General features: G+C 40.3%; 1 protein-coding gene and 2 long non-coding RNA genes across 3 annotated transcripts in view; 1 reads left to right on the forward strand and 2 right to left on the reverse strand.

Moving 5' to 3' along the window:
• Nucleotides 1-15,757, reverse strand: part of FBXL7 (F-box and leucine rich repeat protein 7) — a 154,252-nt gene that overhangs the window by 66,227 nt on the left and 72,268 nt on the right. The window lies entirely within an intron of this gene.
• Nucleotides 1,094-8,918, reverse strand: LOC146762004 (uncharacterized). The gene is made up of 2 exons (XR_014942816.1): nt 7,124-8,918; nt 1,094-5,219 (listed from the first exon to the last, which is right to left on the reverse strand). It is a non-coding gene; the product is annotated as an uncharacterized LOC146762004 (long non-coding RNA).
• On the forward strand, nt 3,454-15,548 carry LOC146762005 (uncharacterized). The gene is made up of 2 exons (XR_014942817.1): nt 3,454-3,653; nt 15,207-15,548. It is a non-coding gene; the product is annotated as an uncharacterized LOC146762005 (long non-coding RNA).

Consider the following 15,757-nt stretch of genomic DNA (forward strand, 5'->3'; position numbering starts at 1 on the left):
GGAAGCTTAAAGTTGGAAATAAAGATAGAAAACTGGGAATGAATATGTCCAGGTTTTTAGACCATGTGTTTCATGTGGAGCACTGTCTTGCTCAGAGTCGCCAGGCAAGCATGTGCAAGATCTGGCAAGATAAGGGCAGGAAGCAGCAGGAGCTGTTACAAGGAAATCTACAACCAAGACACGGGATCTCTGGAAAAGCTGTGCTAATCATTAGGAAAACTGTATGCAATGGAAGTTTTACTGCGCATATTTTTGTCTTCCCTCCCCACCTTCACCATGCAAAGTAAAAATTGTTTTGGGGTAGCACCCTATATCACCCGTACCTTCCACAACAGGGCCCCAGTATGTTGGCCATGTTCAGATCCTATGAAAATAAATGATGCAGTAAGAAACAGATAAAAGAAACCACGCCCTTAGCTGGCTGAAAGCTAACTTGGCAAAACTGTTACTTGTTCCTTACGGAGTGTGTCCCCTCTAATGACACAGGAAGAAATTTATGACCCAGAGCAATGGTTACTGGGATTCTGTTTATCTCACCAAAAAAATGAACTCCCAACACTGAAACATCCTTACCCGCTAATAATACTGTAGTGACTTTTTCCTTAGAGTAATGATTTTTGTAATGCAGCCCTTGGCGTGAAAGGTAGCGAGAGAGCAAACCGCATCTTTAAATAGACAGTGACAGGTCAAGAGGGAATGGCTTACAACTACAAGAGGGGAGATAGCTCCACGCAGCAAATGGCAGCTTTGTGAAAACAGAGCACATGGAAGGGACTGCAAAGGCAGAAGCTGCAGATAGGAAAAAAACTTACTTGCCAGCTGGTGCGCTTTTCTCATTTACATAGAGAAGGCAGAGAATTGATTATTTTGGGATAAAGTCCTAATGACACTGGCACAAGGAAGTCTACTGAGAAATCAGAATGCTAGTCATAACATCTTATATATCACAACAGCTGAAGGCGAGAGGATGACTTCATTACCTAAGAAAAATAAGCCTATTGTCATCCACTCCTTGGCAGTGAAACAAGAGCTAGCAGTACTTTGCTCACACGGATGCTGGTGACAGTCAAGAAAGTTTAATAAAAAAACACTCTTTTTCCTCAACCTTTCATTCTCTACTGAATTTTAACCCTGCCATACCAAGCACAGCTTGACCCTCACCATCCAGCACAGTTGGGCACAAGCTAGTGGAAACATCTGCAAGCACAGGTAAGGCACAGCATAGCATTGGAAGCTCTACCACTGAAGTATTCCAAAGGGAAACAGGGAAGAAAACGCAAGAACCCAGAACACATGCCAGCAAGGCACTGCAAACCAGTGTGAAGCTATGCAAAGCTTTCATATTGCTCTTCTAGAGCTGTAAGTGGCGGGAAGCAGCATAATGAATTCTGAGTCTACAGACACCAGTTTGCAGAGTCCTTAACCACAGAGGTGCCACACATACCTATTTTAAGTTTCTATTTCAGTGAAATCTAAACACACCATGTAATTGCATGAGATGACAAGGGAAGCCAGTCTTTGTAGAAGGATTAAGTCAAATTAACTGCTGCTTGCTACAGAAAGAAATTTAAAATCTTCCGAGTACGTCTGACTGTACAGTCAAATGACAGCCACTGAAGAAAGCCAGCAAACCTCCCTGATTTCACTGTTATTTTATGCTTCATGCTCACATGCACCAACAACAAGTTTTAAAAGAAACCAAGAGTTGAACAGTAAGGGAGAAGACAGACGAAATAACTGGAGCATGTTAAATGTGATCCTTCTCTTCGGGGTCTTCTTCTCCCTGTCTGACTACCTCTAGGTTACAAACAGTAGTCCTTTTATTAGGTTGCACTGCTAGATATATGCTGCAAAGTATTTGTAGTATTTGCAATATTAGTTTCTGCTGATACCAAGGGATATGCAGTCATTCTCAAAATAGCATAAAGTAACTCTGACAATTCATGACATATATTTAATTGTACTATCAAATTGCAAGGGGTTTCTCCCAAGCTCATCAGCCACAGATTTAGTGGTCTGACTGCTCTGCGCTGGATCCCCCGGCACACCAGCTGTAACACTCACCACTGCAGCCTAATAGACAAAGTAATAGAAGAGAGTTGGCAGGAAAAAACAAAAATGTGATTTTATGGGCTAGCATATACCCGCAAAAAACAGTGGTGGAACACAAGCCCAATCAATATAGGACCATGGGGACCCCTGTTTATGTAACACGAAGCCAGAACACATTAAACTCTGAAGTTCTTTCCAGTGTTAGAGGTTTGCAGCATGCGTTGTACAGACCTTGGAACGATATCTGATTCACTCTGCCAGCAAAAACATTACAGATGGAACTGTCAAGTCTTCTTGTTTAGTGGCGCCTGCTCTTCTAACACGTGACTTTTTTAAATAACAACCGTCACTCATCAAATGAGCCCAATGTCTTTTCCAGCACCTGTGAAAAATGTTTTGAGGACAAAGAATGGATTTCGAGAACAGGCAATCCACAGGCTTCCCTTCAAAAAGCCATTCTGGACTGTTTTGAATTTCATGCTTTTCACTGTTATGTTTCTGCCTTTATTGCTGGTGCATAGGACTTGCATCCTATACTTAAAACACATCAATTACAACACATTTCACTATTTCTGCCTTCTTGTACAGTAAGGAAACAATGAGCACATGCCAGATGAGGTGTCATCTTTGAGACAAGTCAGCTGCATACGTCGTGTAAAAACGACTGCAACAAGGTTAAGTCTCCTGTCCTAGAAATCCCATTTAGAGCCTATTTACTCATACCATTCGGGATTCAGAGAAGGCCTACAATATTCTCAGTCCTGTCAATGGGAGTACAGAGGAAAACCACTGTAAACTGTATTTGAAAGCCAGTCTTGGAAAGCAGAACATCATGAAATTTCACTGGGATCAAATCCTAAAACCAGATGCTGAAAAGGAGTTCAAAGTTGGAACTTGGAGTCTGGCTCCTGCTGCTTTCTTCACTTGTCCTTAGCGCTACACCTAACCTTGGTTTCACTGAAAACTGAACACTAAAAAAATCATTAGCACGAGGTAATACATAAAGCAGTCTTTTTGCTTAAGCAGACTTCTACGAAAACATATATAGTCCTATTTCATATAAAAGAACACTGATTTCATAACAAAGAACCCATAAAAAAAATGCCGCAGCCGTACAGGCAGACAAAGAGTTAATGAGTACAATACAATGGCTTTCTGGGGCCTCGCAAGATTGCGTGGGAAGTTTGCAAAAAAATCACTGCTACCAAATAAAATCATCTAGCAATTAATTTGAGACTATAAACTTTCCATTATGAAAACAGCAGTAATAAAAACAACACAAAAACAAACCTAACCAACCAAAAAAAAAAAAATTAAAAAAAAAAAACAAAAACTCAAAAAACCAACCAACAAAAACCCACCAGCAGAGCTGCAGTTAATCAGAATACCAGGAAGGGAAAATGCAAACTTGGAAGAGTGACATTGGCACAACCCTTGCTGATAAAAAGAAGCAGCAGGAAGCAGGCAGCTTATGCGATAAGACTTAAGAAGTACATGTGAAAATGTAAAGATCTACAAGCAGAAAAATGAATACAAGGTATGAAAAACACACGTCATACAAACAGAACAGCAGCGTTTACAGAAAGGTCTATTCGCAACAGGTACCTTGCTCTTTTATGATTTAATTGGTTGTTTCCTGTGGCAGATGTGTTTATGCAAGGTTTAGCTGGTTAAACTACAAGAAACTATTTCACATTTTCACTGCAGGTGCAGCATCAAGACCTGAAATTATATTTTTGCTTGTAAATTTACTTTACAAGTACTTCAAGAGCACCACAAAAAAAGCTCACTGTAAGGTAAAAGCTTTAATAAGGCCAAGCTACATTGATTGCCCATTATAAATGTACAGATATCTAAATGCATATATATGCCCAAGGAGACTGTGGATGCACCATCCCTGGAGGCATTCAAGGCCAGGCTGGATGTGGCTCTGGGCAGCCTGGTCTGGTGGTTGGAGACCATGCACATAGCAGGGGGTGAAACTGGATGATCACTGTGGTCCTTTTCAATGTAGGCCATTCTATGATTCTGTGATATATTTGTTGAATGTGAATTATTTGTTCATGTTGGTAGGACTTCAGTCTCTCTATGACCGTGTGCCAGAAAAATAAAATTGTCTTCAGTTGTAACCATCATTGAAACCAGCTAAAAGATTTGTATACCTTCAACTTCTCTCTAATGGGGTAGCATTTTGCAAAGCTCACCTGAAATTTAATCAGTAAACTGAGCTTTAATGCACATATTCTAAGTCTGGCGTTGAAAGAAAACTGTAGCAACGTGTCTCTTTAACAGAGATAACCATTTAATAGGAAGCAACTGTCGACAGTGGTCCATTAGATGCTTACATCTAATTAACTACACACACTAGTCAACACTTCACTCAAGTGCTCAGTATTAATCAGAGCTGCTGGCTAATAAGGGGCCTAGATGCATGCACATCCACATTTATATAAACATGTGGTGCTAACCATGATACTGTCAGTCTCCTTTAAGAGAGGACTGTTTGTCAGTTCACTCCATGTTTCTTGCAGATGTTTATGAATGAAGATTTTTGGTTTTTTTATTGTTTCTTTGTTTTAGGGGGGTTAGTTTTTGAGGGGACAATTGTTTGCTTACAAATTGTTTTAGCGTTCAACCCACCCAAATAACATTGAGAAAGACTGTTCTGTAGCAAAATCTCCATCTTTTCTGCAGCAATAAGGCAATAAAACACCATCACAAACTGCCTAATATTAAATTCAAACAAAGACTACAAACAGCTATGCAATCTACTTGCCTTCTTGCAATACTACATTGAGAAAGCTCATAGATCCCCATGAGATTACATAAAACACGTACCTAGTTGGCAGAATGACGTCACTGGAAATTCTGATAAGATTCCAAATCAATTAACTGAAATTCAGATGTTACATATACTGCTTTTATTTTACGCCAATGAAAGTGGCTGCGAAGTTTCAGCCGCGCACAAAGTATTTCTTGAAATTCCAAAACACTGCAGCTTTATCAGTTGCAATGTATCCATCAACTCTAAAATACTGATGAGTGTGACAAGTTGACTTCATGGCCAGATGAGCAATGGTATATATAAGGCAATGGTGTGGCATTTGCTCTGCAAGGCATCCTAATGCTTCAAGATGTCATGGGAGGGTGATAGTGCCCCTTTTGCTCTAAGGAAACAAATATAAGACAAAGTCATTTGTCCACTGAGAAGTCTACATTCCTCTGCCCACTCTACCTTATGGCAAAAAACATCCTGATTCTCCATCAGATAGCAAAATAAATTGCTGATAAATGATCTTTAACATGTACTAAGTCAACAACAGTATTGAGAGCCACAAAGCAGCTGCCTCCCTCCACCCCTCCCCCAAGCCTTTCCCCCTCATTAGTCTCAGTATTCCCTGAACAGTGAGATACAATTTTTATTCAAAAGCTTCAAAGGTTTCACAAATGTTGCCTGAATCATCTCATTCTCATGAAGGTTTAGATGCAGGATGGGGAAGCATCCCAGAAGACACAACTTGGCTCAGACACTCCAACATAAAGGTCACAAAGCTCTCCCTTCCTTGTACAGTTAAGGACACCACATTAACCTGCATGATACAAATACAACACCTCCATCACTGAGCAGGCACCCAGCACAGCATGAATGCAAACCGCACATTAACAACATGACTATACAATCATTTGTGACAGGCAGACAACACAGTCTGGAGAATTACTGGTAGCAACTTCACTTATTGTTTGGCTGGGACCCTTGCATCAGGAAATGGGAATATACCTGAAGCCACTGATGTCTATAGAGGAGGCTGGCTGACTGCTGGACTGCCCATCCTGGTTGTCCTGCTAAAGATCTGAACAGGAATCAACTACAAATATAAGCTGGCTTTTACAATTACCTTCCCCAAAGAAGAACATATTTCTAACACATTTCTGTGCCAAAGTATCATCTCTGAAAGAAGAATGGTTTTGAGGAAGGGCTTTGGAGTTTGGGTTTTTTAGTGTGGTTGGTTTTTTGGAAGGTTTAATCCTTGGAAGGCCAAGCTACAGTCAGGAAGGAATGAAAGGTTTCCTGGATGGTCTAGATGATATTTAGTATAGAAAGTATTTAAAAAGTACCAGCATGGGAATGATGTACACAAGTTGTGACCATGGAGAAGTTCAGATTTCTGTGCGTACAGTAGAGCTTAACATCACATGACAGATTTAAACTGTCACAGTCTTACTATGTGAAAGGCTGGAGCAAAGCTGCAGGTCTAAATATGGAGATGCAGCCTGTGGTAGGGAAACTTGTTTTTTTGTTTTTTTTTTAATGTACAAACATTTGACTTTGTGCCTACAGGAAAAATACCCAATCTTTGCTTCGCTTCCATTCTCCTTTTCTATTAGGGTTTAATTGCTGACAGACTTTGGCTAGCCAAGGTGGGCAGATCACCAAATTGTTCAACTAACAAAACCAGTGGAATATGATTTACTCTTCTATTTACAAACAGTTTGAGATTCATAGGATCACAGGTACCAAGGCTACCTTGCTCTGTGTTAAAGCAAGAACAGAAAAAATGCCCTTTTTAACTTGTGTACATGCATGAGGCCTTGGCAAAAGGAAGATGCCTCAATTCTTCTCCTCTCCGCTTTCAGTCTCAATGCCTCAGCCACTGCTTGATAAAAAACATATGAAAGAAGCAATGCAACAACAAAACATTCTCACATTCCAAGCATTACCATCACATATGCTGAGCACCAGACTCAATTATACTTTTAAAATGCATTACAGATGTAGCTCAAACCAAATGGGTGCAAGATGTACAGTCAGATATGGGTGTACAGACGAGTGTTAGCTGGCAAAAGGCAGGCAGTGTTGCTTACATTTTGCCAGCCCAAATCTTCTCCCCTCTTCCCTCCCCCTTCCTCCTTTCTCTTTAGGAGTTTTGGCAGCTGTCTCGATCTCTTCAAATTACTCTAATTGGATGTTTCTATGGAAACAGACTAGAAGACACGGTACCTCTCCATTAAAGAGTTATAAAAACAAGAGGTGCACCATGAGAAAACAAAAGAAAAGAAAAAAAGCTCTTACCAACAATGAGAAACTGTACAGCCTTTAACAGTTTAACAGCACACAGCAAACCAGGATCATACTGAGGCTGCCAAGTGACCCTGCGATCAGCCGGGATTCCACAGCGATGGCTTTTGACTGAGGCAGAGTTTTTGTGCTCTTTTCCACATGAAATTACTGTGGGCTCCAAGTACCTACACTGGTGGCCCTGATATGCTCCCTGTCAGACCACACTCTCTGTAACACAAGATATGACCTTCTTGTGACTCCGCTCTGCAACCATTTAGTTTGACAGTCGGTGCATTTAGCAACATCTCACAAGGGAGATCTCTTGCACAGGCTAACATTCAAACTGGAGGAGCTGGGAATGTCAGTGCACCCAGAATGTGTGTTGCTCCTTAATCAGGTTACACTGCTTAGCCCTTTAATCAGCATTTGTTTTGCACAGCAGAAGAAAAGCCCCTCTCCTTCCTAACACCCACTCAGCAGTGAGCTAGCTGTCCACACTCTGATGATGGCCACTGAGAAACTGCAGCAAGACACAACTACCAGGTGACAATGTCCCTAACTGGGGAGTACCAGAGGAGACTGAAAACAGGCGTGCCTTACATGGTGCCTTGCCAAGAGAAAACATTTACCGTCTTCACTCTGTTGAGTAGTTATCACTGGAGGGAAGCTACACTTAATTTAGGTATGCCTATTGATTGATACTGAAAGGAAATTCAGTTCATTAGAAGACAAAGCCTACATCCTAACAATGGCAGGCCTTTGGGTCCTAGCATCCAACCCACCAGTTTAGTCTATGGCAAATGAATGAAGCAGCAACAGGATTCCCACCACTTCAGATCCTCAAGCTATTGCAAATCCATGAAAATACACTGCCTGTTAGTGAAGGAATGCCACAGCTGCCTTGGCTGAAAAAAGTTAAATTTAATTCAATTGCAACATTCCCTTACCACATAGCCCTTGACAGGAAGGGATCGCATGAGGAAAACAAACTAATAAATTAGTAAAGCAGTTCAGTAAAGCAAAAATTAAAAATTAAGGGAGTGAGAGAAGAAGAGAGGACTAATGCTTCATTACTTCAGATGTCTATTACACTGAATGTATTAGTGTGAGGCCAGGAATTGCCAAGAGCTTTACCAGCCAAAACCTGCTGTAAGACTGGTTTGTGGCCACAACACCGGGGATCTCACAATAGACTTCGGCGTTTTCAGTCCTGGTGATAGAACCTGGTAATAATCATTTTCCTTCATTTATTTATTTTCAAATGACTCTTCCAACATTCCTTTCTCTGCTTACAGAAAATACTGAAGACACTAACAGTAGGTGAAAACTGCCTCCCCAAACCCAACACGTGACACTTGTCATTAAAATTTGTGTTTACTAACGTAGGCTCTAACCTGTTGACCAGCTTCTCCAAAATCTGTCAAAAAAGAAAAGTTGGTGGAGATTGACAGAATTTCTGCCTTTGAACAGTGTCAGCAGCTGCTGCCGCCCACGTTCTGCTCTCAGACTCATTGAAGCAACAGAACTTTGCAACTTCCCTGGAATAAACAAAGTGGAATACAACACTTTTTCCAGGTTCACTGAAGATGAATGAAACTTAAATTACTACCTTGGATGTAATATATGTTAAGATTAATAGTCTCTATAACTTTTTTAAAAGGAAGGTATTCATTTCCAGCAATCAACAAGATAAAGACAGAATGTATTAAACAACTCTTGACATTAACAAGGAGTACTTAGGACAAGTCAGAGATTTTAAGCCTTGAAATACAAATCTGAAAGTTTTACACTATTGCAGCAGCAGAAGGGAAACCATGGTTTTAGTTCAAGCCTATCTAGTTGGGTTTTGGTTGAAAATCTTGCTAGAAAACAACACTGAACACCTCACTACTTAACAATGCAGTGACTTCTAAACAATATAACAGCTACTTAATCTGATCTTGCAAGTTCCAAGGTCTAAGAGCTGGAACTGAGATCCAAGGCAGACAACAATAGTACGTGAAGGAAATAAAACATTAAATACGGTGAGAAGCTGCCAAGTGTTGCCTTGACATCAAAAGTTTATTCTCCACCTTCATTCTACCTTATGTTTTCCCTGTGATTCTCTTAAGCAGAACATCATAATGTAACATATAATCAGTTGATAAACCAACCGAGAACTAACCACGCTAACCAGGACAGGTTATTCTTTGGATTATAACTGATCTTGGCCCCCTCCTACTCTGAAATTTCTCTTATGTATTCTGAAATACAGAATTTGGTAGCTCTTTTGTGAACACTCCCTCTCGCCCCCACTCCAGTAACTGCAAGATTCTCTCCCAGAAGCAACAGCTACTCCTGTCTTCGTAAGAAATGTAAAAGGCAGTAACAATTGCCCTGCCACCACAAAGTGTGCTCACTACACATGCTAGGAAAAGAATCCACCAGATTACAAGACAGAGAACACATTCAAAATTTACGAAAGGCTTCTTTTATTAATCAAGTACATTATGTATGACAAGAATCCATGTCTTTCTTACAGTGCTACAAAAAAGCCCTTATTTTCATCAGTTTCTTGATCAGTCATCCTAATTTCCCCAGTGTACTGGGAACTCAAGTCCTTAACATCTGGAGTTCTTGTCTTTATACTGCAAGCCATTTGTTCAGAAAAAAAAAAAAAAAAGCTGAAAACAAAAGCCCAAATAAGACAGCTAATTACTCATTTTAAAATATCTATTGTAATTTCCCTCTAGTTCGGGAATATTCTCACGCCACGCTTAGAAAAGTCTGCAGCAAAAAAGTAGATCTCAAGGACAAGTTTCCCTGGCTCTCACTAATGAGAGGAAAACCATCTGGTATTTCAACAGAATTAAGAAAAATATCCATTTCCTTTAAATGGACAGATAGGAAAAATGCTTGACACCTGCAGAAGAGTAGACTTCTTCCTTATGTGAAAGACTTCTAACAGCCTATAAGCTCGTCTTTGAACCAGACAGCATAATTTCATGAAGCCTTGTGCAACTTGCACACAGATGAGAACAATAGTAGGAACCTGTACTGCCAAGTGCACTTATAAATGGACAGGCTCTCACACAGGCAGTAACCCAAAGTCATACCTAGCTCCAAGCCGGGACGGGCCACTGATTTACTGCTAAGTCAACTGGGTTCACTGTCTAGAAAAATGAGCATTTGCATGCACATTCCAGACAATTTGAGCTATTTCTGATGTAGAAAACAGCTTCCATTCAACCCAACTCCTACTTACACACAACAAAAGTAATTCTTGCCGCCACTGTGCAGGACAGCTGTGGTATGTCATTGCCATTTTCCATCTCAGCCCCAGACAGAAAGCAGTAGTAATTTTGGTGTGCACACTGCTACAATTATTTTTAAAAGGAGAGAAAAGGAAATTACCTACTTTAAAAATTAATGCCGCATATTACTCAGCAGAGCACTGAAGCAAGAGAGAGGAAATTGAAGAATCATGTTCTTTCCAACATCGATGCAATACATTACTTCTTGTGACATCTCAGTCCCCTCTATGTACCTTTTGCTGTACCTGCCCAAACATTGAGCACAAGAGCACTGCCGACACCTCCAACATTTTAAAGGACACTCGTAGCTGCATACAAATTGACTTCATTTCCCTGCTTTCATGCACTTTATATTGTCCTGTGACATCTCCGTTCATCTCCCTGCTTCCTCTGAAAAGTGAATAAGAAGCAAGACGTGAAATGGAGGAAGATCGTTTTGTCCAGGTACAAGCCAACAATAAGCAGTTTTGTAGATGATGCCAATTCAGGAGCAGGATTTGAGAACATCTGGCACATCTTTGCAACATCCCCATACAAGTCATTAATTCTGGTCTATCACTTAATACACAGTTAATATTCCTAATCTTCTTGCAAGAGCTAAATGAGACACTTTTACTAATCTATGAAATATCTGCTAAAGAAATCAATACGTACAGAGTTCAAACACTAAAGCATACAGTTTAATGTATACTGTTCAAGCATAAAGTTTAATGCAGGCTGTTTCTGACCCATCAGGTCTAACAAACAACAAGGGCTCCTTTTAAACTACCATAAAGTTTGACACTATCTGCCTTTCTAAGTGCTATAAGTCTTTTGCGTCCAACTCCAGTGCACTGCGCTGTATTAAATTTATACAACAGAATTACCAAGCTGACTGCAAGAGTTCTGCCCATGATGTTTGTTTCTAAAACGCATCACTGACACACACTACGCATTCTGTACCCTATGCAATTTTCTGTCAGGGCAGTAGCGTTATCTAGCTTTGTAAATGCCTGTTAAAATTAGGACAGTTAAAATACTCAGGCTTTCTAAATATAAAACACAACTACTGCTGAGGCAACACGCATGAAGAGAACTGAGTATCATGCATTGCCAACTTTAGATTTATTTCACATACCTAACATTGCATTTCCCTCACTCAGCACAGCTTGGCCAGAGGCATATTTGTTAAGTATGACTGTAGGCATATCTCTGCTTATGTACTGCCACCTACTACATGCACATGTACATTTTGTACTCCCCAAATTAATGCCCAGAAGCAAACACCTAAACAACTTTCAAGAATAATCCACCCACAGTCCTATCCAACCTTTTGGTATTTCCCTTTGAATGAAAGTAATTTTTTCCTTCCTAACTGCATCCAGGTTTGGCTTTCACGGTTTGATGCTCTCAGCAGCAACTTAAAAATCCAAGGTATTGATGGAAGCAAAAAGCTGTCATGTAAAATTATCATTAGTTATTTGCATGAGCAGAAACTCTATAAACATCTTCATTTTCAACTGTTACTTTCCATTTCAGTCATTCGTACTCCTCCTTTTCCAGCCAGCCTACAATAACTTGAGCATCCTATATGTTCAGTTTTGTCTTTTACTAAACAGGCAAGTCAGTACTTGCTCATCACAAGATGGGAATGGATAGATAGTATAAAGAAGTGTAGATAAGGATATTGAGAAAAAACATCCTTCATGATGTCCAGTTCCAGTTACAAGTCCCTTGTTGGTGACAAAAACTGCCCACAAGAGTGGGTAAATGCTTGGGTGGCTATTTAATCTTCTAGGCGTGACCTGTAGTGCAGGAGCTAACTAGGGCAGGTTGATATAACAAGTCATGTAAGATGCGGCATGGATCAATCTGTAGGCTGTGTCTTCAATTAAGCAGTTGATGATGCTAGGAAGCTAAACCAGCAGTATCACCAGGCCAAAAGCTATTAAAACGGTTGCAGCTCCATGTCTGTATAAATCCAACTATCAACCATGAAGCTAGCATAAATAATTTATGGAGATGGCAGAGAGATTTTCTACTTCAGAATTTAACAGAGAACAAGAGTTGCTTACTCATTTAGAACAACTGCAATTTCAAATCTTGCATTTACCTTTGTGCAGAATGCTGCCATCTCAGTCCTTTCAGCAACTTATCATATTTTGGTTTGGTATCTTTTGTGAAAAGTTGTCTAACATTTAAAAACGACTGTACACACGTGTATATGTTGCTTCCAGGGAAAAGCGGCTGTGCAGGTTTGGATGGAACAGCTTCCTTCATTTCCCCAGAAGGCAGTGAAGAGTGAAGAACACAGTGCTCTATCAAGTTCAATTTCATCCTTGCCTAGTAAGCTACAAGGAAACGTCACAATTCATCTGATGGAACAGCAAACATAAACCAGCACCTGCCACAGCTTAAGTGATTTCTCTAAGCTCTGGATGGACAGGAAATGCCTTTTGTTCACTCCTTATAAACACTTCCCACTACAATGTCACTAAAAATGTTGTAATATTTTGGCAGCAGCCGGCTCTAACTGATGGTGTGATGCAGTTTAGCTACTCAATTTATATTCATCTTATGCTTCATCTACGCTTAGACGGAGCATATCAATTCCTCAGCTTAATCCGGTTAAGTAATTTGAGATTAAAGCTCTCAAGGGTTAGTACCGGGATCAATACTGTTTAACATCTTCACCAAGGACTGAATATGCTTTCAGGAAATCTGTGGAAAGCACCAATTCAGCTGGGGACAGTCAATTTGCTGAGGACAAAACTGGTATTCAGAAAGATCTTGACAGGCTGGGGAGGGAGGGGGGGAAATAAAAAAGGATTCACACAAATCCTATACTGCACAGGCAAACAGCATGTCCTGAGCCAGGGATGGTGTATCACCGACAGCCAGGGCAGCAGCTTTGCAGGAGAGGACCTAGACAGCCCCAGTGACTTTTAACACCAGTAAGAGTTGCAGCCCTGTAGCAAAGGTAATGAATTATTCATAGTGTGTGCTGTTTTAGTCACATGGAGCTGGCATGGTCTGTGATTGAAATGCTGATGTCACATTTATGAGCAGTATTTGGAAGGACTGCTGATAAATCCAGTGAATCTACACTGGCACCCAAAACTGTCTGCATGGATTCCTTAGAAGGTGATATTCCATCCATGCTAGAGCCAACAAGCTCTTGCAGCCACTGAAGGGAAAGTGATGTGCCATGAGCTGATGTGGGAGGAAAGCTCTTCATTCAAAAAAGGGCAAACAATGGCACGCTAAGAATCACTTAAATAATAGAATCATGGGTTTGTGTGGGAAGAGATCTTTAAGATCATCTAGTTCCAAAGCCCTTACTAAGGGCAGGGACACCTCCCTCTTAGAGGTAGCTAATGGAGGAGGAAGGCTGGCTAACATCGGAAGTGCTCGACCTTCAAGTTACCCTACACGAGAAGTGCTCTAGAAAGAAGGAACTCTAATTTCCTTCAAAAGTGACACCTAGAAAACACCAATGGAAGCACTGAAGACAGGTCAAGACACACAAGGAAAAAGCAGAAGCTGTCAAAAATCAATTCAAGTAGGCCTTGAATGATTAGAACGTCTAGAAAAAAGAAAGAACTACAGATGAAAATCATTTAGGAGCAGCCCAATAACTAAGATACAAGAGCAAAAGAAGGACTGTTTTCACTAAAGGGTATTGCCTAAGAACAAATGGACATTTTGGCCCTGGACAATTTTAGGCTTTGAATGAAAGAAATATTCTGGATCCTCAGAGAAATAAGGCTTTGAAACAATCTCCCACAGAAACAGAGGGGTGGAGAAAACTTACTTTAAAGAAGGGCTCAAGTTAATGAAAGGGACTGCATGAGGCAGAGCAGTTGGCTCAAGTGTCCCAAGACGTTCCTTCAAATTCTTTGTTCTCCTCCAGAAAAAGCCAGTAAAACCCTTATCCACCTTTATTACAGTAGTCAGTACAACATAAACACAATGTAATGATTTGCAAACCTTTTTTAGCCATGTGCTGTTTCATCACTATGAGCAGAAAAAGAAATAAAGAATCCGGCTGAAGAAGTCAGCAGCTAAATAATAACTGTTAAAGAGAACTTTAAGAATTATTCTGCACAGCATATAGCTAATACATCTTCCAAAATGGATCCGTATGGAAGTAAATAAAGGTTGCTATAACTCCAGTTCTCTCTAGAGGTAGAGATGCTACTAAGCTTTTCTGTTGCTGATATCAAAGAATCATAGAATGGCCAGGGTTGAAATGGACCGCAAAGCTTCACCACCCCCACCCCCCCCCCCCTCTATGCACAGGGTCACCAACCACCAGACCTGCCCTTATCTTTGGCCCCAGTTCTGATACGGACAGGGCAGTTTGTTAACATGTGCCATGGCGAGCTCAGTTTCAGAGATAAATGGTTGGAAGAACTTCAGTGGAAGCACTTTGCTGAGATGTAGTTCTCTTGAAAGCAGCATCTTTCAGAGGACTAAAATAATAGTCAATCATTTGCTCAACTTTAGGAAGAAGTCAGCACAATGGCTGAAGAATTTCAGAAGTAAATATATTTTCATTGTGAAATGAATGTTTTCTTTTATGGTATTAGATGTCAAAATAGAAACAAAGTTTCAGCTGGCAGAAATCAATCACAATTCTGAGAAATAAAAGAAAGATTCTTCTTTTTTTTTTGATGTGGTCTTATATTGCAAACTGCCTTTACAGCAAATGTTGATCCCTACCTTGCTATAAAAACTCTATTCCCTAACTGTATAACAACATTCCAAACTTGCACTGTCAAAAAGTAGTCAAAACTGACAAGAGCTTTCTTTCCTAACAGTTTGTATTAGAATGAGTATGGAAACTGAACACAGAGAAGAACTCTCTCCCTTCACAATAAAGAAACTTGACAGCCAATTAAACACAGACTTCAATGAGTCAGCTGAGTACAGAATTTAGAAGAAAAGCAGAACTGGAGTAAGTCTTCCGGACTGTACCACTTCTTTGCAGCAAAATGCTACAGGCACACATAACCATGATGCAAACTTCATGGTAGGAGGAGTTGGGTCTGGAGATTTACAGCATATAAAAAGAGGACTCCTCTTCAGCTGCTGGAGCGTCAATTGAAAAACGGAACAATGTAACTTAAGCTTCCATAAATTAAATGCTGTTCTAAACTGCAGCTAAGCTGTTCACTGCTACCAGTTTAATAGTCCCTCCTTGGTTTCATCTTCAGCTTTCTGTGGCTTACATTCCTTGCCTGTATACGTCAATCTGTATAAACCACAGTAGAGATTGTTCAAACCGTGGTGTCTAGGCAGCTGTGCATATCCAGCCAACAGCAATCGAAAGCATATATATATATATGCTCACATATATATGTCTGTGTAT

The sequence above is a fragment of the Coturnix japonica genome, chromosome 2 (genome assembly GCF_054131305.1).
Source record: "Coturnix japonica strain WE chromosome 2, WE-NBRP24, whole genome shotgun sequence".
In the NCBI taxonomy this organism is placed as follows: domain Eukaryota; kingdom Metazoa; phylum Chordata; class Aves; order Galliformes; family Phasianidae; genus Coturnix; species Coturnix japonica.